The 19995-nt window shown below is 44.0% G+C and overlaps 1 long non-coding RNA gene and 1 pseudogene across 1 annotated transcript; one reads left to right on the top strand and one right to left on the bottom strand.

Annotated features, from left to right (window-relative positions):
• The window catches only part of LOC135523956 (semaphorin-4G-like), a 93768-nt pseudogene that overhangs the window by 49443 nt on the left and 24330 nt on the right, over nucleotides 1–19995 (top strand).
• Nucleotides 14337–16448, bottom strand: LOC135525194 (uncharacterized). The gene is made up of 3 exons (XR_010453088.1): nucleotides 16359–16448; nucleotides 16083–16206; nucleotides 14337–15120 (listed from the first exon to the last, which is right to left on the bottom strand). It is a non-coding gene; the product is annotated as an uncharacterized LOC135525194 (long non-coding RNA).

Here is a 19995-nt window from a genome sequence, read left to right as displayed (position 1 = left end):
CTGCCTGCCTGGCTGCCTGTCTCTCTGCCTGCCTGGCTGCCTTGCTCTTTGCCTGCCTGGCTGCCTGTCTCTCTGACTGCCTGTCTCTCTGCCTGCCTGGCTGCCTAGCTCTCTGCCTGCCTGTCTGACTAGCTCTCTGCCAGCCTGGCTGCCTAGATCTCTGCCTGCCTGGCTGCCTAGCTCTCTGCCTGCCTGGCTGAATAGCTCTCTGCCTGCCTTTCTGACTAGCTCTCTGCCTGACTGGCTGCCTGTCTCTCTGCCTGCCTGGCTGCCTGTCTCTCTGCCTGCCTGGCTGCCTGTCTCTCTGCCTGCCTGGCTGCCTAGCTCTCTGCCTGCCTGGCTGCCTGTCTCTCTGTCTGTCTGGCTGCCTAGCTCTCTGCCTGCCTGGCTGACTAGCTCTCTGCCTGCCTGGCTGCCTAGCTCTCTGCCTGCCTGGCTGCCTGTCTCTCTGCCTGCCTGGCTGCCTAGCTCTTTGCCTGACTGGCTGCCTGTCTCTCTGACTGCCTGTCTCTCTGCCTGCCTGGCTGCCTAGCTCTCTGCCTGCCTCTCTGACTAGCTCTCTGCCAGCCTGGCTGTCTAGCTCTCTGCCTGCCTGGCTGCCTAGATCTCTGCCTGCCTGGCTGCCTATCTCTCTGCCTGCCTTTCTGACTAGCTCTCTGCCTGACTGGCTGCCTGTCTCTCTGCCTGCCTGGCTGCCTGTCTCTCTGAATGCCTGGCTGCCTGTCTCTCTGCCTGCCTGGCTGACTAGCTCTCTGCCTGCCTGGCTGCCTGTCTCTCTGTCTGTCTGGCTGCCTAGCTCTCTGCCTGCCTGGCTGACTAGCTCTCTGCCTGCCTGGCTGACTAGCTCTCTGCCTGCCTGGCTGACTAGCTCTCTGCCTGCCTGGCTGCCTGTCTCTCTGCCTGCTTGTCTGACTAACTCTCTGCCTGCCTGGCTGCCTGGCTCTCTGCCTGCCTGGCTGCCTGTCTCTCTGCCTGCCTGGCTGCCTGTCTCTCTGCCTGCCTGGCTGCCTAGCTCTTTGCCTGCCTGGCTGCCTGTCTCTCTGACTGCCTGTCTCTCTGCCTGCCTGGCTGCCTAGCTCTCTGCCTGCCTGGCTGACTAGCTCTCTGCCAGCCTGGCTGCCTGTCTCTCTGCCTGCCTGGCTGACTAGCTCTCTGCCTGCCTGGCTGCCTGGCTCTCTGCCTGCCTGGCTGTCTCGCTCTTTGCCTGCCTGGCTGCCTGTCTCTCTGACTGCCTGTCTCTCTGCCTGCCTGTCTGCCTAGCTCTCTGCCTGCTTGTCTGACTAGCTCTCTGCCTACCTGGTTGCCTAGCTCTCTGCCTGCCTGGCTGCCTAGCTCTCTGCCTGCCTGGCTGCCTAGCTCTCTGCCTGCCTGGCTGCCTGGCTCTCTGCCTGCCTGGCTGCCTGTCTCTCTGCCTGCCTGGCTGACTAGCTTTCTGGCTGCCTGGCTCTCTGCCTGCCTAGCTGCCTAGCTCTCTGCCTGCCTGGCTGCCTGTCTCTCTGCCTGCCTGGCTGCCTGTCTCTCTGCCTGCCTGGCTGCCTAGCTATTTGCCTGCCTGGCTGCCTGTCTCTCTGCCTGCCTGGCTGCCTAGCTCTCTGCCTGCCTGGCTGACTAGCTCTCTGGCTGCCTGTCTCTCTGCCTGCCTGGCTGCCTGGCTCTCTGCCTGCCTGGCTGCCTGTCTCTCTGCCTGCTTGTCTGACTAGCTCCCTGCCTGCCTGGCTGCCTAGCTCTCTGCCTGCCTGGCTGCCTGTCTCTCTGACTGCCTGGCTGCCTGTCTCTCTGCCTGCTTGTCTGACTAGCTCTCTGCCTGCCTGGCTGCCTAGCTCTCTGCCTGCCTGGCTGTCTGTCTCTCTGCCTGCCTGGCTGCCTAGCTATTTGCCTGCCTGGCTGCCTGTCTCTCTGCCTTGCCTGGCTGCCTAGCTCTCTGCCTGCTTGTCTGACTTGCTCTCTGCCTGCCTGGCTGCCTGGTGCCCTAAAGACATAGGGGGTGGGCAGTGGGTTGACACCGACTCAGTCTGGTTATAGTCATGGGTGCTAATCATAGTATCACCATTGTATCCCCGAGAGACTATTTAGGTTGTTTGTGTGGGAAGGGGGTCTTCAAAGAGGTTTGACATTATATCAAAGTGACTTAACCAGTGACAACAACATGTAGTAACTGGCAGTCCCAAATTCATTTTAGCCATTGCAGTCTGCGAGGGTGGTTGAGTTATTTGTAATTGTGCACCTGTCCACAGAGATGTATTGACTTTTTTGTCCAAAACTTCAGTAATGCATTTAATAACATTATTAAAGGGATTCTCCGATTCGTTTGTGTACTTTTCAGCCAGTAGTTCTGAAAGTAGAGCTCACGAGCCAAAAGTGGTTCCGAAAGTGACGTACTCTGTCACATATGTCCAGATATGTGGACCTTGTCATTGCTCTCTCTCCAGCTCTGCTGTGGGTGCATCATGTGCATCTTGCTAGCTGTCACTCATATGGCGAGGGGCTGAAGCTCATTGGTTGAACTGGAATTGCTAAGGGGCTGGCCCACATGGGGGAAATGTAGGGAAAATAGTGCAGCACAGTTCCCAGAAAAACAATTGCTTTCAAACTAGGGATTTTGTGACTAATTAAAGCAAGACAATAATTCTGCATAAGGATTATGCATGTATGAACTACACATAGATACATCCAGCCCAAAGTGGGAGGTTTAAAAAAGACTTTATAGCCACCAAATTACCGGAGCATGTCTTTAACCCTATTAGAATAACCTAATCAATCTGACTGGCGTTACTGTGTGTATAGTGTGCCTTGGCACCCTGCAAATCTATATTTCCAAGTGTGTGTTGTTTTGACCGTTAAAAGACCAAAGACTCAAAACATTGTTTCAATATGCCTCATGGGAGCATCAAATCGATGAGTCTTCTCATTTTTGCTGAATATGCACAGCACCTGCTCAAAACCATTGCATGTTTCTATGGGTTGTACATATTGTACAGCGTCTGCGCTTCATATCCCTTGAAACAAATACAGCACACAAACAACACAGGGTTACACATTCAGTCTAAAATGGGGGCAAACTGCCCTACCTATGAGATGTGAAAAGAGGTCATTGTTTTCATCGAGGCTGCTGCAATAATAAGACGTGGTCTTATTTAGTGATAAGATAGCAGATATTAATTTGATATAGGAGCGCTGAAAGTTAATTGATGGAGTTTGACGATCAAGATTCAAAAGTGAGGATACATACGGGATAGAAAGAGAAAGAGTGATTAAGACGGAGATGGAAGCTGACAGAGATAGTGTGAATAAGTGAGAGATGAAGAGGGAGGGATGGACAGAAGGAGAGAGGAACAATGGAAAATACACTGAGTAATATGAGTCAGCGTGGTGCAGATGGGTATAATAATATAGCACACATCCCACCCTCCTCTCTTTTATCCTCTCCTCCTCTTGTGCTTCTCTTTTTCCTTCCTCTATCCTCCTCCCCTCTCCTTTCTCTGGTGAATTGATGGGAGTGTGTCCCAGGCTGCTCGCAGTAATAAGGGAATTTATGTTAATTTTGTCCCGCCCATTGATTTACTGGGGACAGATGAACGTTTGTTTCAGTCAATTTGTTACACTCCTTTACTTCTGATAGAGAGTCTATACTGCAGCTGTGTATGGAGCATAGGGGCAGAATAATATAATAATGAAATGTCAGAATAATAGTAGAGAGTGATTTATTTCAGCTTTTATTTCTTTCATCACATTCCCAGTGGGTCAAAAGTTTACATAAACTCAGTTAGTATTTGGTAGAATTGCCTTAATTTTTTTCTACTTGGGTCTTCTTCCGAAGTCGATTCCTCTCCTTGTTTGGGCGGTGTTCGGCGGTCGACGCCACTGGCCTTCTTGCCATTGCTGATCCATTTTTCATTTTCCATTTGTTTTGTCTCATTTTCCCACACACCTGGTTCTCATTGTCTCTTATTATGTGTTATGTGTATTTAACCCTCTGTTTCCCCCATGTCTTTGTGTGGTATTGTTTATCTGTTTGATGTATGCGCACGTTAGTCTGGTTGCACTGGGTTATGTTTACCCGTTTTGTATTTCGTGTTCATTGTGCCGTGTGCTTTTGGTTCGCCTGAATAAAAGGCACCGTGTGCTACACAATTTCTGCTCTCCTGTGCCAGACTCCCTTGCAGCCATTTACTCATACCTGACAGGGTCAAATGTTTCGGGGTAGCCTTCTATAAGCTTTAACTTCCTGACTGATGTCTTGAGATGTTGCTTCAATATATCCACATAATTTTCTTTCCTAATGATGCCAGCTATTTTGTGAAGTGCACCAGTCCCTCCTGCAACAAATCACCCCCAAAACATAATGCTGCCACCCCTGTGCTTCATGGTTGGAATGGTGTTCTATAGCTTGCAAACCTCCCCCTTGATCCTCCAAACATAACGATGGTTATTATGGCCAAACAGTTTTTGCTTCATCAGACCAGAGGACATTTCTCCAAAAAGTACGATCTTTGTCCCCATGTGCAGTTGCTAACCGTAGTCTGACGTTTTTATGGTGGTTTTGGAGCAGTGGCTCCTTCCTTGCTGAGTGGCCTTTCAGGTTATGTCGATATTGGACCCGTTTTACTGTGGATATAGATACTTTTGTACCCGTTTCCTCCAGGATCTTCACAAGGTCCTTTGCTGTTGTTCTGGGATTGATTTGCACTTTTCGCACCAAAGTACGTTCATCTCTAGGACTTACTCACGCACCCTGCGGTAACGTTCCAAGATGGCATAGCAGTTCAGACATCTTTTGTCCTCGTCTTTTCGTGTCCCGTATTTACAACTTTCTTCGCATACATTTTTTATATGTATTTTTTATTTTCCTTAAACTCATCTTCAAAACATTCTCCTGCAACCCGCCTCACCAATTTATATTTAAAATCAATTATTCCGGAGCTAGCCAGCTGAAGAGTTCCATCAGTCACTCCTGGGCTACAATCACCTATCCGGACCCGTTTTACTGCCAACACGGAGCCCCACCGGGCCTTCACAACTGGACAACCGACGTTATCTACCCGAGGGAGTTGGCTCCTCCGTCGCGACGTTACCTGAACGCCCATCTGCAGTCCGCTAATCATTAGCTGTATTATCGGCTGCTATCTGAATAGACCTATCGGACAATTTAGTTCTTTTTATTTTATTTTATTTTTTCTTGGGCCTCTATAACTATATCCATTGTTTTTTTTGCGAATTGGATTGATCCCCCCCCTACCACACGGAACCCCACTAATCCTACCAACGGAAACACACGGTGGCTATAAACAGACCTCCATCCTATGCTAGCTTGCTACCAATGGCCCGGCTAGCTGTCAGAATCGCAGTGACCCTAACCAACCTCACTACTCACTGGACCCTTTTGATCACTCGAATAAGCATGCCTCTCCTTAATGTCAATATGCCTTGTCCATTGCTGTTCTGGTTAGTGTTTATTGTCTTATTTCACTGTAGAGCCTCTAGTCCTGTTCACTATACCTTATCCAACCTATTAGTTCCACCACCCACACATGCGATGACATCTCCTGGTTTCAATGATGTTTCTAGAGACAATATCTCTCTCATCATCACTCAATACCTAGGTTTACCTCCACTGTATTCACATCCTACCATACCTTTGTCTGTACATTATACCTTGAAGCTATTTTATCGCCCCCAGAAACCTCCTTTTACTCTCTGTTCCAGACGTTCTAGACGACCAATTCTTATTGCTTTTAGCCGTACCCTTATCCTACTCCTCCTCTGTTCCTCTGATGTAGAGGTGAATCCAGGCCCTGCAGTGCCTAGCTCCACTCCTATTCCCCAGGCACTCTCTTTTGATGACTTCTGTAACCGTAATAGCCTTGGTTTCATGCATGTTAACATTAGAAGCCTTCTCCCTAAGTTTGTTTTATTAACTGCTTTAGCACACTCTGCCAACCCGGATGTTCTATAGCTGTGTCTGAATCCTGGCTTAGGAAGACCACCAAAAATTCTGAAATGTTCATCCCAAACTACAACATTTTCAGACAAGATAGAACTGCCAAAGGGGGCGGTGTTGCAATCTACTACAAAGATAGCCTGCAGAGTTCTGTCCTACTATCCAGGTCTGTACCCAAACAATTTGAACTTCTACTTTTAAAAATCCACCTCTCTAAAAACAAGTCTCTCACCATTGCCGCCTGCTATAGACCACCCTCTGCCCCCAGCTGTGCTCTGGACACCATATGTGAACTGATTGCTCCCCATTTATCTTCAGAGCTCATGTTGCTAGGTGACCTAAACTGGAACATGCTTAACACCCCAGCCATCCTACAATCTAAGCTTGATGCCCTCACTCTCACACAAATTATCAATGAACCTACCAGGTACCTCCCCAAAGCCTTAAACACGGGCACCCTCATAGATATCATCCTAACCAACTTGCCCTCTAAATACACCTTTGTCTTTTTCAACCAAGATCTCAGCGATCACTGCCTCATCGTCTGCATCTGTAATGGGTCAGCGGTCAAACAACCTCCACTTATCACTGTCAAACACTCCCTGAAACACTTCAGCGAGCAGGCCTTTCTAATCGACCTGGCCCGGGTTATCCTGGAAGGATATTGATCTCATCCCGTCAGTGGAGGATGCCTGGTTATTCTTTTTAAACAACTTCCTAACCATCTTAAATAAGCATGCCACATTCATGAAATGTAGAACCAGGAACAGATATAGCCCTTGGTTCTCCCCAGACCTGACTGCCCTTAACCAACACAAAAACATCCTATGGCGTTCTGCATTAGCATCGAACAGCCCCCGTGATATGCAGCTGTTCGGGGAAGCTAGAAACCATTATACACAGGCAGTTTGAAGAGCCAAGGCTAGCTTTTTCAAGCAGAAATTAGCTTCCTGCAACACTAACTCAAAAAAGTTCTGGGACACTGTAAAGTCCATGGAGAATAAGAACACCTCCTCCCAGCTGCCCACTTCACTGAAGATAGGAAATACTGTCACCACTGATAAATCCACTATAATTCAGAATTTCAATAAGCATTTTTCTACGGCTGGCCATGCTTTCCACCTGGCTACTCCTACCCCGGGCCAAGAGCACTGCACCCCCCACAGCAACTCGCCCAAGCCTTCCCCATTTCTCCTTCTCCCAAATCCAGTCAGTTGATGCTCTGAAAGAGCTGCAAAATCTGGACCCCTACAAATCAGCCGGGTTAGACAATCTGGACCCCTTCTTTCTAAAATGATCTGCCGAAATTGTTGCCACCCCTATTACTAGCCTGTTCAACCTCTCATTCGTGTCGTGTGAGATTCCCAAAGATTGCAAAGCAGCTGCGGTCATCCCCCTCTTCAAAGGGGGGACACTCTTGACCCAAACTGCTACAGACCTATATCTATCCTACCCTGCCTTTCTAAGGTCTTCGAAAGCCAAGTCAACAAACAGATTACCGACCATTTCGAATCTCACCATACCTTCTCTGCTATGCAATCTGGTTTCAGAGCTGGTCATGGGTGCACCTCAGCCACGCTCAAGTTCCTAAATGATATCTTAACGTGTTGAAACTCCCCATCCCGGATCCGGGATCGTGACTAAAGCCTCAGGCTCATTAGCATAACGCAACATTAACGATTTCTGAAAATCGCAAATAAAATGAAAATAATGCGCCTGCTCTCAAGCTTAGCCTTTTCTTAACAACACTGTCATCTCAGATTTTCAAAATATGCTTTTGAACCATAGCAATTGACTAATTTGTGTAAGAGTATGCTAAGCTAGCTTAGCATTTTGAGTAGCATTTAGCACGCAACATTTTCACAAAAACCAGATAACCAAATAAATAAAATCATTTACCTTTGAAGAGCTTCGGATGTTTTCAATGAGGAGACTCTCAGTTACATACCAAATGCGCAGTTTTTCCTGAAAGCATCTGTGTGTAGGAGAAATCGCTCCGTTTTGTACATCACATTTGGCTACCGAAACGAACCGAAAATTCAGTCACCTACAACGTCAAACTTTTTCCGAATTAACTCCATAATATCGACCGAAACATGGCAAACGTTGTTTGGAATCAATCCTCAAGGTGTTTTTCACATATCTCTTCATTGATATATCGTTCCTGGAAGCCTGCACTCTTCTCTAAATTCCATGGAAAAATACTTGCAGCTGACTTTTGCGCACCAATTTCGGCGCAGGACACCGGGCGGACACCTGGTAAATGTGGTCTCTTATGGTCAATCTTCCAATGATATGCCTACAAATACGTCACAATGCTGCAGACACCTTGGGGAAACGGCAGAAAGGGCAGACTTACTCCTCTTGCATTCACAGCCATATAAGGAGACAATGGAAAACAGAGCCTCAAATCCTGCTCATTTCCTGGATGCCGTCTCATCTTGGTTTTGCCTGAAGCTCACGTTCTAGGGCACGCACAGAAAATATCTTTGCAGTTCTGGAAACGTCAGAGTGTTTTCTTTCCAAAGCTACCAATTATATGCATATTATATGCATAGTCGAGCATCTTTTTGTGACAAAATATCTTGTTTAAAACGGGAACGTTTTTCATCCAAAAATGAAATTGCGCCCCTAGAGTTTCAACAGGTTAACCACCATCGATAAGAAACATTACTGTGCAGCCGTATTCATTGATCTGGACAAGGCTTTTGACTCTGTCAATCACCACATCCTCATCGGCAGACTCGACAGCCTTGGTTTCTCAAATGATTGCCTCGCCTGGTTCACCAACTTCTTCTCTGATAGAGTTCAGTGTGTCAAATCGGAGGGTCTGAGGTCCGGACCTCTGGCAGTCTCTATGACTCTCTTCTCCATATACATCAATAATATCGCTCTTGCTGCTGGTGAGTCTCTGATCAACCTCCTCGCAGACGACACCATTCTGTATACTTCTGGCCCTTCTTTGGACACTGTGTTAACAACCCTCCAGGCAACCTTCAATGCCATACAACTCTCCTTCCGTGGCCTCCAATTGCTCTTAAATACAAGTAAAACTAAATGCATGCTCTTCAACCAATCGCTGCCTACACCTGCCCGCCTGTCCAACATCACTACTCTGGACGGCTCTGACTTAGAATACGTGGACAACTACAAATACCTAGGTGTCTGGTTAGACTGTAAACTCTCCTTCCAGACCCACATCAAACATCTCCAATCCAAAGTTAAATCTAGAATTGGCTTCCTATTTCGCAACAAAGCATCCTTCACTCATGCTGCCAAACACACCCTTGTGAAACTGACCATCCTACCAATCCTCGACTTCGGCGATGTCATTTACAAAGTAGCCTCCAATACCCTGCTCAGCAAGTTGGATGCAGGCTATCAAAGTGCAATCCATTTTGTCACCAAAGCCCCATATACTACCCACCATTGCGACCTGTACACTCTCGTTGGCTGGCCCTCGCTTCATACTCGTCGCCAAACCTACTGGCTCCATGTCATCTACAAGACCCTGCTTGGTAAAGTCCCCCCTTATCTCAGCTTGTGGTCACCATAGCATCACCCACCTGTAGCACGCGCTCTAGCAGGTATATCTCTCTGGTCACCCCCAAACCAATTCTTTCTTTGGCCGCCTCTCCTTCCTGGTCTCTGCTGCCAATGACTGGAACGAACGACAAAAATCTCTGAAACTGGAAACACTTATCTCCCTCACTAGCTTTAAGCACCAACTGTCAGAGCAGCTCACAGATTACTGCACCTGTACATAGCCCACCTATAATTTAGCCCAAACAACTACCTCTTTCCCTACTGTATTTATTTATTTATTTATTTTCTCCTTTGCACCCCATTATTTTAATTTCTACTTTGCACATTTTTCCACTGCAAATCTACCATTCCAGTGTTTTACTTGCTATATTGTATTTACTTTGCCACCATGGCCATTTTATGCCTTTACCTCCCTTATCTCACCTCATTTGCTTACATCGTATATAGACTTGTTTATACTGTATTATTGACTGTATGTTTGTTTTACTCCATGTGTAACTCTGTGTCGTTGTATGTGTCGAACTGCTTTGCTTTATCTTGGCCAGGTCGCAATTGTAAATGAGAACTTGTTCTCAACTTGCCTACCTGGTTAAATAAAGGTGAAATAAAAAAATAAAAAAAGAAGGCGTCTCCTTCCTGAGCTGTATGATAGCTGCGTGGTCCCATGGTGTTTATACTTGCATACTATTTGATGGTACAGATGAATGTGGTACCTTCAGGCGTTTAGAAATTGCTCCCAAGGATGAACCAGACTTGTGGAGGTCTACAATTTATTTTCTGAGGTCCTGGCTGATTTCTTTTGTTTTCCCCATGATGTCAAGCAAAGAGACACTGAGTTTGAAGGTAGCCCTTGAAATACATCCACAGGTACACCTCCAATTGACTCAAATGATGTCAATTAGCCTATCAGAAGCTTCTAAAGCCATGACATCATTTTCTGGAATTGTCCAAGCTGTTTAAAGGCACAGTCAACTTAGTGTATGTAAACTTCTGACCCACTGGAATTGTGATACAGTGAATTATAAGTGAAATAATCTGTCTGTAAACAATTGTTGGAAAAATTCCTTGTGTCATGCACAAAGTAGATGTCCTAACCGACTTGCCAAAACTATCGTTTGTTAACAAGAAATGTGTGGAGTGGTTGAAAATCGAGTTTTAATGACTCCAACATAAGTGTATGTAAACTTCCGACTTCAACTGTACCTGTGCGTGGCAGTAGTAATAGTAATTATTAGTAATTTCCAGTACCAAAACCATTCTGTGACTTTATTTGACCATTGGAAAACTGTGCAAATACCACATTGCAGGTTCAGTTAAATTGCCCCAAAGTCTCAGTAAGTTTGTGTGTTTGTTTTCAGGCCTGCTGGGTTGCCAGCGGTTCAGCAGCCAATCTCAGAACTACAGCACACTGCTACTGGAGGAGGACAATGGGGTGCTGTATGTAGGGGCCAGGGGGGCTCTCTACGCCCTGGACACCACCAACATCTCTACACCTGGCAATCTCACGGTGAGCACCAGCCTGGACGCTAACTTTCCGTTTCGATGGGCAACAAAGTTGTATTGTTTTTTAACTGCTAAACTGGTTAGCTGTGACAGCACAACATATCATATAAGCAATATGTTGCAATGGCAAAACTAATCCTATTTCACAAATCTTTTTCTCCTTCACAAATCTTTTTCTCTTTCACAACTTTTAAACAGAACAGGCTAATAATAGCATTAAGGAGATTCAGTAAATCCTATAATAGGTACATTTTTTGCAGTGTGACTATTGGATTAAATGTAGGGGGCAAGTTTACTCACGGGCCAATAGAATAGATTAAAACACAATGATGTCGTTGATGGGAGTAACTGGAGTATTAAAATGGAGTATTCACTGGAGTATTCAAGTATTGCCATGGTACACTGCCCCATACTCCCACTGGGTGGTCATTATTGTCTCCCGATGTTTGCAGATTGATTGGGAAGCTTCGGCAGAGCAGAAGAAGCAGTGTCTCAAAAAGGAAAAGACAATCAGGTAGCACCCACTGCTCAACACACAAACTATCTCTCTCTGCTTCTGACTCTTTCTCTCTTTATTTGATGGCCCTATCTCGTATAACAATTTTGTGGTGTTGTTATTATAATGTAACAATGTATTTCTGATCAAGAAGGAGTCAAGTGAATGTGTTAGCCTTCAAGATTAGGTTGATGTTATATAGATGTATAACCATACTGTTGTGTCTCTCCTACAGACAGATTGTTACAATCACATCCGCTTCCTGCAGAGGTACAATGAGACTCACCTGTACGTCTGTGGCACGCACGCCTTCAGGCCCCTCTGTGCTTACATAGTAAGAGCTGTCCTTCCTTTTGCTCGGGATTCCCTGGTTTACATTCAGGCTCCCAACAAACTGCCCATAGAGCCCCATTGTGGACACGTCATAAAACCCATAAAAACTAGTGGTCAAACACAGAAATGGTTCCAAATCTTTTTTCACCATCCATTTTTCCCTACGGGGACCACTTCAAACAAGGTCTGTGTTTCGTGTAGGCTTTGCCTGGTGTGATGTTTTGATAACAGCGTAAATCTCTCTTGGACAAATGCTAATTAGCATCAAATGAGATGTCCTGCAACACTACAAATCCCTGCAAGCTCCTGCATGTCATCTGTAGTTGACACCTTTGCTGTCAGCTAGCTGGCTACTAGCTTCCTTGATCCAAAATGAAAGATATATTGAACATTTTCATTTACTGTTCCATATTTGATTTAACTAATATTTGTTGTCTTATTTATGCATTTGGTCTTGTCTTGAACATAATACTAACCTAGTAGCAGTCAGATATTTACAATGTGCTATGAATTCTAGGCCACTCCAACAATTACATCAATGAATTCTAGGCCACTCCAACAATTACATCAATTAAATAAATCAAAATAGTAAACAATGCATACATATGCCTTTCATACATAACATATAAACATCTGACTTAATTTATTCATCAATGCCAGGAACCTGGGATGTTGAAGAGCATTAATTATTATTACTAACATATCTGAGTGAGCACAGATTCTCCTGCTTTTTCATTTTAGGAATTAGACCAGCACGAATAACAAAATGTAAAATGGCATATTGTGATTTTTGGTGGGTGAGATACAAATGGAGAAACAACTGGGTGTGTAAGGTATGTTTAATCTAAAATACTAGCTCAACACCAGCAGAATGAGAAACCGACTCAAAACAATGAAGCCATGCCTACACGCAGCTGTGTCAACACCCATCTTGTCAATTTAACGGGTCCGTGTTGCTGCTGTCAATTGTGAACAGCATGAGAACTGCATTACACAGGCAAAAAAAGGTAGCAAAAACAGATGTAATCAAATCAAAAGTAGTAGTGAAGGAAGCAGCATAGGGAAATTGGGAAGGTAGGGTGGGTTTATAAGAGGTAAGATGGAGAGTTCCAAAGTGTGCGAAGTTCGAGGGACCATCGGGCATAAATGGCATAGTCTGGAATAAGGGGTAGCTAGAGGGATGGTTGGTCATGGAATAAACATAAAATGGGGTGTGTGTTTCTCCACCCCTTTTTAGGTCATTGTCACAAAAATCCGGCCAATGTCGAGTCGCAATCGGGGTCACAGCGTAGTCATTCTGTCAGTTGCAGCATTCATATCATGGACATTGTGTGTATGTGAATCACAACATTAAAGGCGATGAGTGATCACAGCATTTCAACATATTGAGCCATACACAATATAACTTTTTTTACATTTTTATTTACCAGGTAGGTTAGTTTAGAACAAGTTCTCATTTGCAACTGCGACCTGGCCAAGATAAAGCATAGCAAGTCAACACATACAACAACTCAGAGTTACACATGGAATAAACAAAACATAGACTTTTTCTACTGTATTATTGACTATATACAGTGTGTGCAAATGAGGTAGGATAAGGGAGTTAATGCAATAAATTGGCTATGGTGGCGAAGTAATTACAATATAGCAGTTAAACACTGGAATGGTAAATGTGCAGAAGATGAATGTGCAAGTAGAGATACTGGGGTACAAAGGAGCAAGATAAATAAATCAATAGAGTATGGGGATGAAGTAGGTAGATAGATGGGCTGTTTACAGATGGGCAGGTGCAGTGATCTGTGAATTTAAGGCCAGTCACCACAGAATGAAATTACATTCTTGCATCTACCTTTCAATTTTGAGATTTGTTGGTATTTTGGTCCATTAATATTAGTATTTTCAAAAAGTAAACATAAAAATGACAAAAACTTGATGAAAATGTATATTTTCTTAGTTTATACCTTCAACATTTCAATGAATTTTAAACACTTAAAAAAATGGACATACATCAATGATTTCAAATCTCACTACATTAAATGACACATAATTTAAAAGCCCATTTCATAGAGATTGTTACAAACTGGACTATATTAGTAACTTACTTTGAACAGATGGTTATTGGGTCAGAGGGGTTGTGTTAAATGTGGAAGACACATTTCAGTTGAATACATTGAGTTGAACAACTGACGAGGCAACTAGGTTGCCCTTTCCCCTTTCTGAATAGACGTTTGGTAGTCTAAATTCAGTGTACTTGTCTTTAACTGCAATTTCCCGAAGGGCAGACTCTTCCCACACGCCAACTCATTTTTCTCCGCTTCAGAAGCATCTGAATAGATATATTCCCCAGACCTACCCAGAGGGAATTGTTGATATGCTTTTTTATTTTTTTGTTCTAGATGATTTTCTTTGGAAAAATATGCCAAAATGCATTTTACATACATGTCTTTTGTATTTTACAGATAGAAAGATTAAAAATGTATGTATCCACAATCTGCTCTGGAAAAGTCCCATCATGGAGTGTCTTAACAAAATGAAATCAAAATATTTAGTCTGACTTCATCCAGTGTCCTGAAAAATGGATTTGCGCGATATGAAAATATTTGCATATTTAATGAGAACCTCATTTGCATATTTTAATAACATATTTCAGAAATATTTAATATAAAATATTCATAAATGTGTGTCTACATTAACTGGTAAAAGTTGATTGTGATATGATTAAGGGGGAAAAAGTACCCTATGAGGGTGTGGTGCCTGGCCTTAAGCATTGAAGACAGAATTTTGTTGACACTATGTCAATCAATCAATCAAATGTATTTATAAAGCCCTTCTGACATCAGCTGATGTCACAGAGTGCTGTACACAAGCACAGCCTAAAACCCCAAACAGCAAGCAATGCAGGTGTAGAAGCACAGTGGCTAGGAAAAACTCCCTAGAATGGCCAGAACCTAGGAAGAAACCTAGAGAGGATCCAGTCTCTGAGGGGTGGCCAGTCCTCTTCTGGCTGTGCCGGGTGGAGATTAGAACAGAACATGGTCAAGATGTTCAAATGTTCATTGATGACCAGCGGGGTCAAATAATAACATTCACAGTGGTTGTTGAGGGTGCACCAGGTCACCACCTCAGGAGTAAATGTCAGTTGGCTTTTCATAGCCGATCATTCAGAGTATCTCTACTGCTCCTGCTGTCTCTAGAGAGTTGAAAACAGCAGGTCTAGGACAGGTAGCACGTCCGGGGAACAGATCAAGGTTCCATTGCCGCAGGCAGAACAGTTGAAACTGGAGCAGCAGCACGGACAGGTGGACTGGGGACAGCAAGGAGTCATCAGGCCAGGTAGTGGAGAAAGAGAGAATTAGAGAGAGCATACTTAAATTCACACAGGACACCGGATAAAACAGGATAAATACTCCAGATATAACAGACAGACCCTAGCCCCCCGACACATAACCTACTGCAGGCTGAGACAGGAGGGGTCGGGAGACACTGTGGCCCCATCCTACAATACCCCCGGACAGGGCCAAACAGGAAGGATATAACCCCACCCACATTGCCAAAGCACAGCCCCCACACCACTAGAGGGATATCTTCAACCACCAACTTACCATCCTGAGACAAGGCCGAGTATAGCCCACAAAGATCTCCGCCACGGCACAACCCAAGCGGGGGCGCCAACCCGGACAGGAAGATCACGTCAGTGACTCAACCCACTCAAGTGGCGCACCCCTCCTAGGGACAGCATGGTAAGCCAGTGACTCAGAGGCTGAGAAGAGGCAGAGAATCCCAGTGGAGAGAGGGGAACCGGCCAGGTTGAGACCGAGTTTGTGTCTCTCACATGGGTAGGCAGACCATTCCATATAAATGGAGCTCTATAGGAGAAAGCCTTGCCTCCAGCTGTTGCTTAGAAATTCTAGGGACAGTAATGAGGCCTGCGTCTTGTGACCGTAGCGTACGTGTAGGTATGTACGGCAGGACTAAATTGGAAAGATAGGTAGGAGCAAGCCCATGTGATGCTTTGTAGGTTAGCAGTAAAACCTTGAAACCAGCCCTTGCCTTAACAGGAAGCCAGTGTAGAGAGGCTAGCACTGGAGTAAGAGGATCACATTTTTTGGTTCTAGTCAAGATTCTAGCAGCCGTGTTTAGCACTAACTGAAGTTTATTTAGTGCTTTATCCGGGTAACCGGAAAGTAGAGCATTGCAGTAGTCTAACCTAGAAGTGACAAAAGCATGGACTATGTCTACTGTGTGTGAATGATGAAAGAATCTTACCCTAGCTGGAGTTCCATTTGAGTGTGTGTGGTCACTTAGGCCTGCACATCAATCAGTACTGGGACCATTGAAGACTTTGGATACATGCTCTCAAAGTGCTGCTTGAATGTCTTTGGGTCTGCGTCTATAAAAGGTCAAGTACAAAATGAAGTAAGTTAACAATCTGTGGCTAGGATTGAATTCAAAGTTGACACAAATGATAAACTAAGCAATACGATGCAACAAATTACTACACATATGAAAGACTGCACCACAAAGGCCAGTACATTAACTTACAAATAATAGGACAGGGCAGGTGTGGACCAGTGATGCCTTGGCTGCAGTCTTCTGGTCTGCAGCTGCTCCCTTCATCTTCGCAACCACCGCCTTGGCATCAATCAACAAGTTCAACTTGAGAGTGGAGCATGCGTTATATATCAATAACATCTACAGTATATGAATCCATCCCTGATTACAAAGTTTACCTGACTACAAATCATAGCCTATCGCTGTGATTTGTTGTGTTAGAGTTGGGCTGGGACAAAACCCTTCACACACTCCTGCTCTTCTGGACTTTTTGCAACGACTGAAATATTACAGGAAGTTGAAACAGCTTTCCTAGTGGAGGTGATAAGACTTTGTTCTTGTTTCCTTATTAGGATGCCGGTGGGTAAAGTTGGGAGGGTCGTCAGCTACATGGGAAACACCTGGGCCCGGGTGTGTCCCAGGATACATAGACCTCTTCCACATTCATTGAGGAGACTCTCTCCACGCAGGCACACTATTGTTTATTTGGCTATAGGTTGCCTCAGTTAATAAATATATTTTGTTATCTATTATCACCACGTTGTCTCCCTTTTTGTTACGGGCTTCGAGTCGGTTCGTAACAGCAAACAGATCAATGTCTTCCTGCAGTAAAGTAAGCAGGCTTGTTGCCTCAAGACTAGCTAGATTACAGGTATTGTGTATATTCAAAACTTGCCCTAGACAGTTCAAGAATTGTCAATTTAAAAAAAAATTACCCAATCTACTCATTACTAAATTTAGCTAACATTAGATAGTTAATCCAGATATTCTTACCTTTGCCTTGATTTGGCAGTCTCGTCCAGATTATCATGGCCCTGGTGAGTGACGTAAAGCTTGAGACAGGCATTTGTAGTTCTGTATGATAGCCACATTAGCAGCTAATTAATGTTTCATTTTTGGGGAATAAATACAGGGTTTATATATTGATAAAAGTCACGTTGTCCTAGATAGATTTACACGGTTGTCAAAACATCACACCAGGCAGTGGTGCAAAGTACTTAAGTAAAAATACTTTAAAGTACAAATTAAGTAGTTTTTGGGGTATCTGTACTTTACTATTTATATTTTTGACTACTTTTACTTCACTATATTAACATCCCTGATCAATTTCTACTGCCTCTGATCTAGGGGACTCACTAAACACAAATGCTTTGTTGGTAAGGGATGTCATTGTTGGAATGTGCCCATGGCTATTTGTAAATTAAGAAAAATAAAATTATGCTGTCTGGTTTGCTAAATATAAGGAATTTGAAATGATTTATACTTGTACTTTTACTAAGTATATTTTAGCAATTACATTTACTTTTGATACTTCAGTATATTTAAAACCAAATACTTTGACTGTTATGCAAGTATAATTTTACTGGGTGACTTTCACTAAGTCATTTTCTATTAAGGGATATACTCAAGTATGACACTGGGTACTTTTTCGACCACTGAAGCCAGGGTAAGCCTACACTAAAGGGGTGGCAGGTAGCCTAGTGGTTAGAGCGTCAGACTTGTAACCGAAAGGTTGCAAGATCGAGTCCCTGAGCTGACAAGGTACAAATCTGTTGTTCTGCCTCTGACCAAGGCAGTTAACCCACTGTTCCTAGGCTGTCATTGAAAATAAGAGTTTGTTCCTAAATGACTTGCCTGGTTAAATAAATACTTTAAAAAAAACACAGCCCTTATTTTGTAAGTAAGCATTTCACTGTATTTGACTGTATTTGGCGCATGTGACAAATACACTTTGATTTGATTATTTTAAGTGTTTCTAAAATCCCTTATGGGAAAATTAAGGGTGTAAAATCGATTGGAACCATTTCCGTATTTGACCGCTAGGTTTTATGGTTTTATGGATATTATGATTCATACTGAAGTGCATGCTGGGTTACCTGCTTTGGTGATGGTTTGATTTATATTCCTCTACTGTAGTTATTGATCCTCTCTCTTCTCTTTTCTATCAGGATGTGGAACGCTTCAGTTTCTCCTCTGGCTTCGAAGAGGGCAGGGACAGGTGTCCCTACGACCCAGCCAAGGGCTACACCGGCCTCCTTGTGGGTAAGAAACCTAATCTATCCCCTGGGCTGCACTATTTTGCCCTAACCCACCACTCAGAATGAACTGAGAGACACTCATCTATCCCCTGTTCTGTGTTCTCTCTCTTTGATCCCTCCATCTCTCTGGTCCTGATTGCAGATGGTGAGATGTTCTCAGCCTCCCAGTATGAGTTCCGCAGCTCTCCGGATGTCCGTCGGAACTTCCCCTTCCCCACTCTGAGGACAGAGGAGGCCCCCACCAGATGGCTGCTGGGTAAAGAGAGGCTGACCCATCCGTTATCTTATAGACATTGGTTTCATTTTGTGGTTTGTTCCCATAGACATTAAAACCAGTAGATAGTGACAGTGCTGACGTCATCCGCGTATTTCTATGGAAAACTCCTGATCGGCAGAAGTATTTGAATTTGAAAGGTGCCGTATTGTTGAATGGGGCTGAATGGCACCAAAAACTATCTAAGGATCATGGTGAAAGTGGCCATAACTAGCAAAAGATCAAGGTCGATATAGTCATTTTCATCCTGCCTGTTAGAGTTAACCTTAACGTCTATGGAGCCTTCTCATAGCCTGCTGGCCCGTGATTGGTCTGTGTGATTTGTGTGTGACGACATTTGCCGTGTGTTGTGCGTGACGACAAATGTTGTCGTCAGAATGGATCACTATTTACTTAAATGTCTCAATTTGTAATGAACTTAATTCACCTTGGGGAGCCCAAAACGTCCATCTAAAAAAAAAATGTGTTCGGGCGATTGTAATTTATATAGGCTTTCTAGGGCAGACCAGGGTTTTTGGCACCACTAGGTTGCTACGCAGTAGCTGACCAACAGAGCTCTTGACATTACGCTCCAGACCGGACCAGGGGCATAGCCAGAAATTCGTTGGTGTGTGGAAAAGCATTTTTGTAATCATAATGTATTCTATTTTTGTTTTTGCTCAATCTGATTGGGTGGGCCTGGCTCCCCAGTGGGTGGTCCTGTGTCCACCCAGACCCACCCATGCCTACGCCCCTGAACCGGACACTGTGGTCCTGTTTGATCCGTACAGCTATGCAATTTTAGAATACCAATGCAATCTGTAATTCTGATTCATTATACTACAACTATATGGTACTAAGCAGACCTAGGTTCAAATACATGCATATTTAAATATTTGTATTTGAAATACTTATTTTCTGTGTATTTGAGTATTTTCAAATTTGCCAAATCAACTATTTCTATTTTTTTTCGGGGTCCCCTTGGGCTGACCTAAACATGCAAGTCAAACTGGGTGGGGTCTTCAAAGTATTAGTATTTGAAAATACATTACTTCAAATACCGGTAGTTAGTTGTAAATGCATGACAATACATTCAAATTTCCAAATACATTCCGGAAATATTGAACTACTTGTATTTTAAATTAAACCTTGTCCAAGTAATTGTTTTGAAATGTATATGAAAGTCATTAAAATGCAGTAAATATTATCAAATCTAATTATTTGATCCCAAGTGTGGTACTAAGTACTGGCCGAAAACATAGGGCATTTAATAGTCATTCCTTCATAATACAAGCTCTGCCTTCACCTTAGCGCATACTCTAATTCATATACTGTG

This window comes from Oncorhynchus masou, chromosome 31 (genome assembly GCF_036934945.1).
Source record: "Oncorhynchus masou masou isolate Uvic2021 chromosome 31, UVic_Omas_1.1, whole genome shotgun sequence".
In the NCBI taxonomy this organism is placed as follows: domain Eukaryota; kingdom Metazoa; phylum Chordata; class Actinopteri; order Salmoniformes; family Salmonidae; genus Oncorhynchus; species Oncorhynchus masou.
Note: the sequence above shows the minus strand (reverse complement) of the source record. Positions and strands in the feature narration are given on the sequence as shown.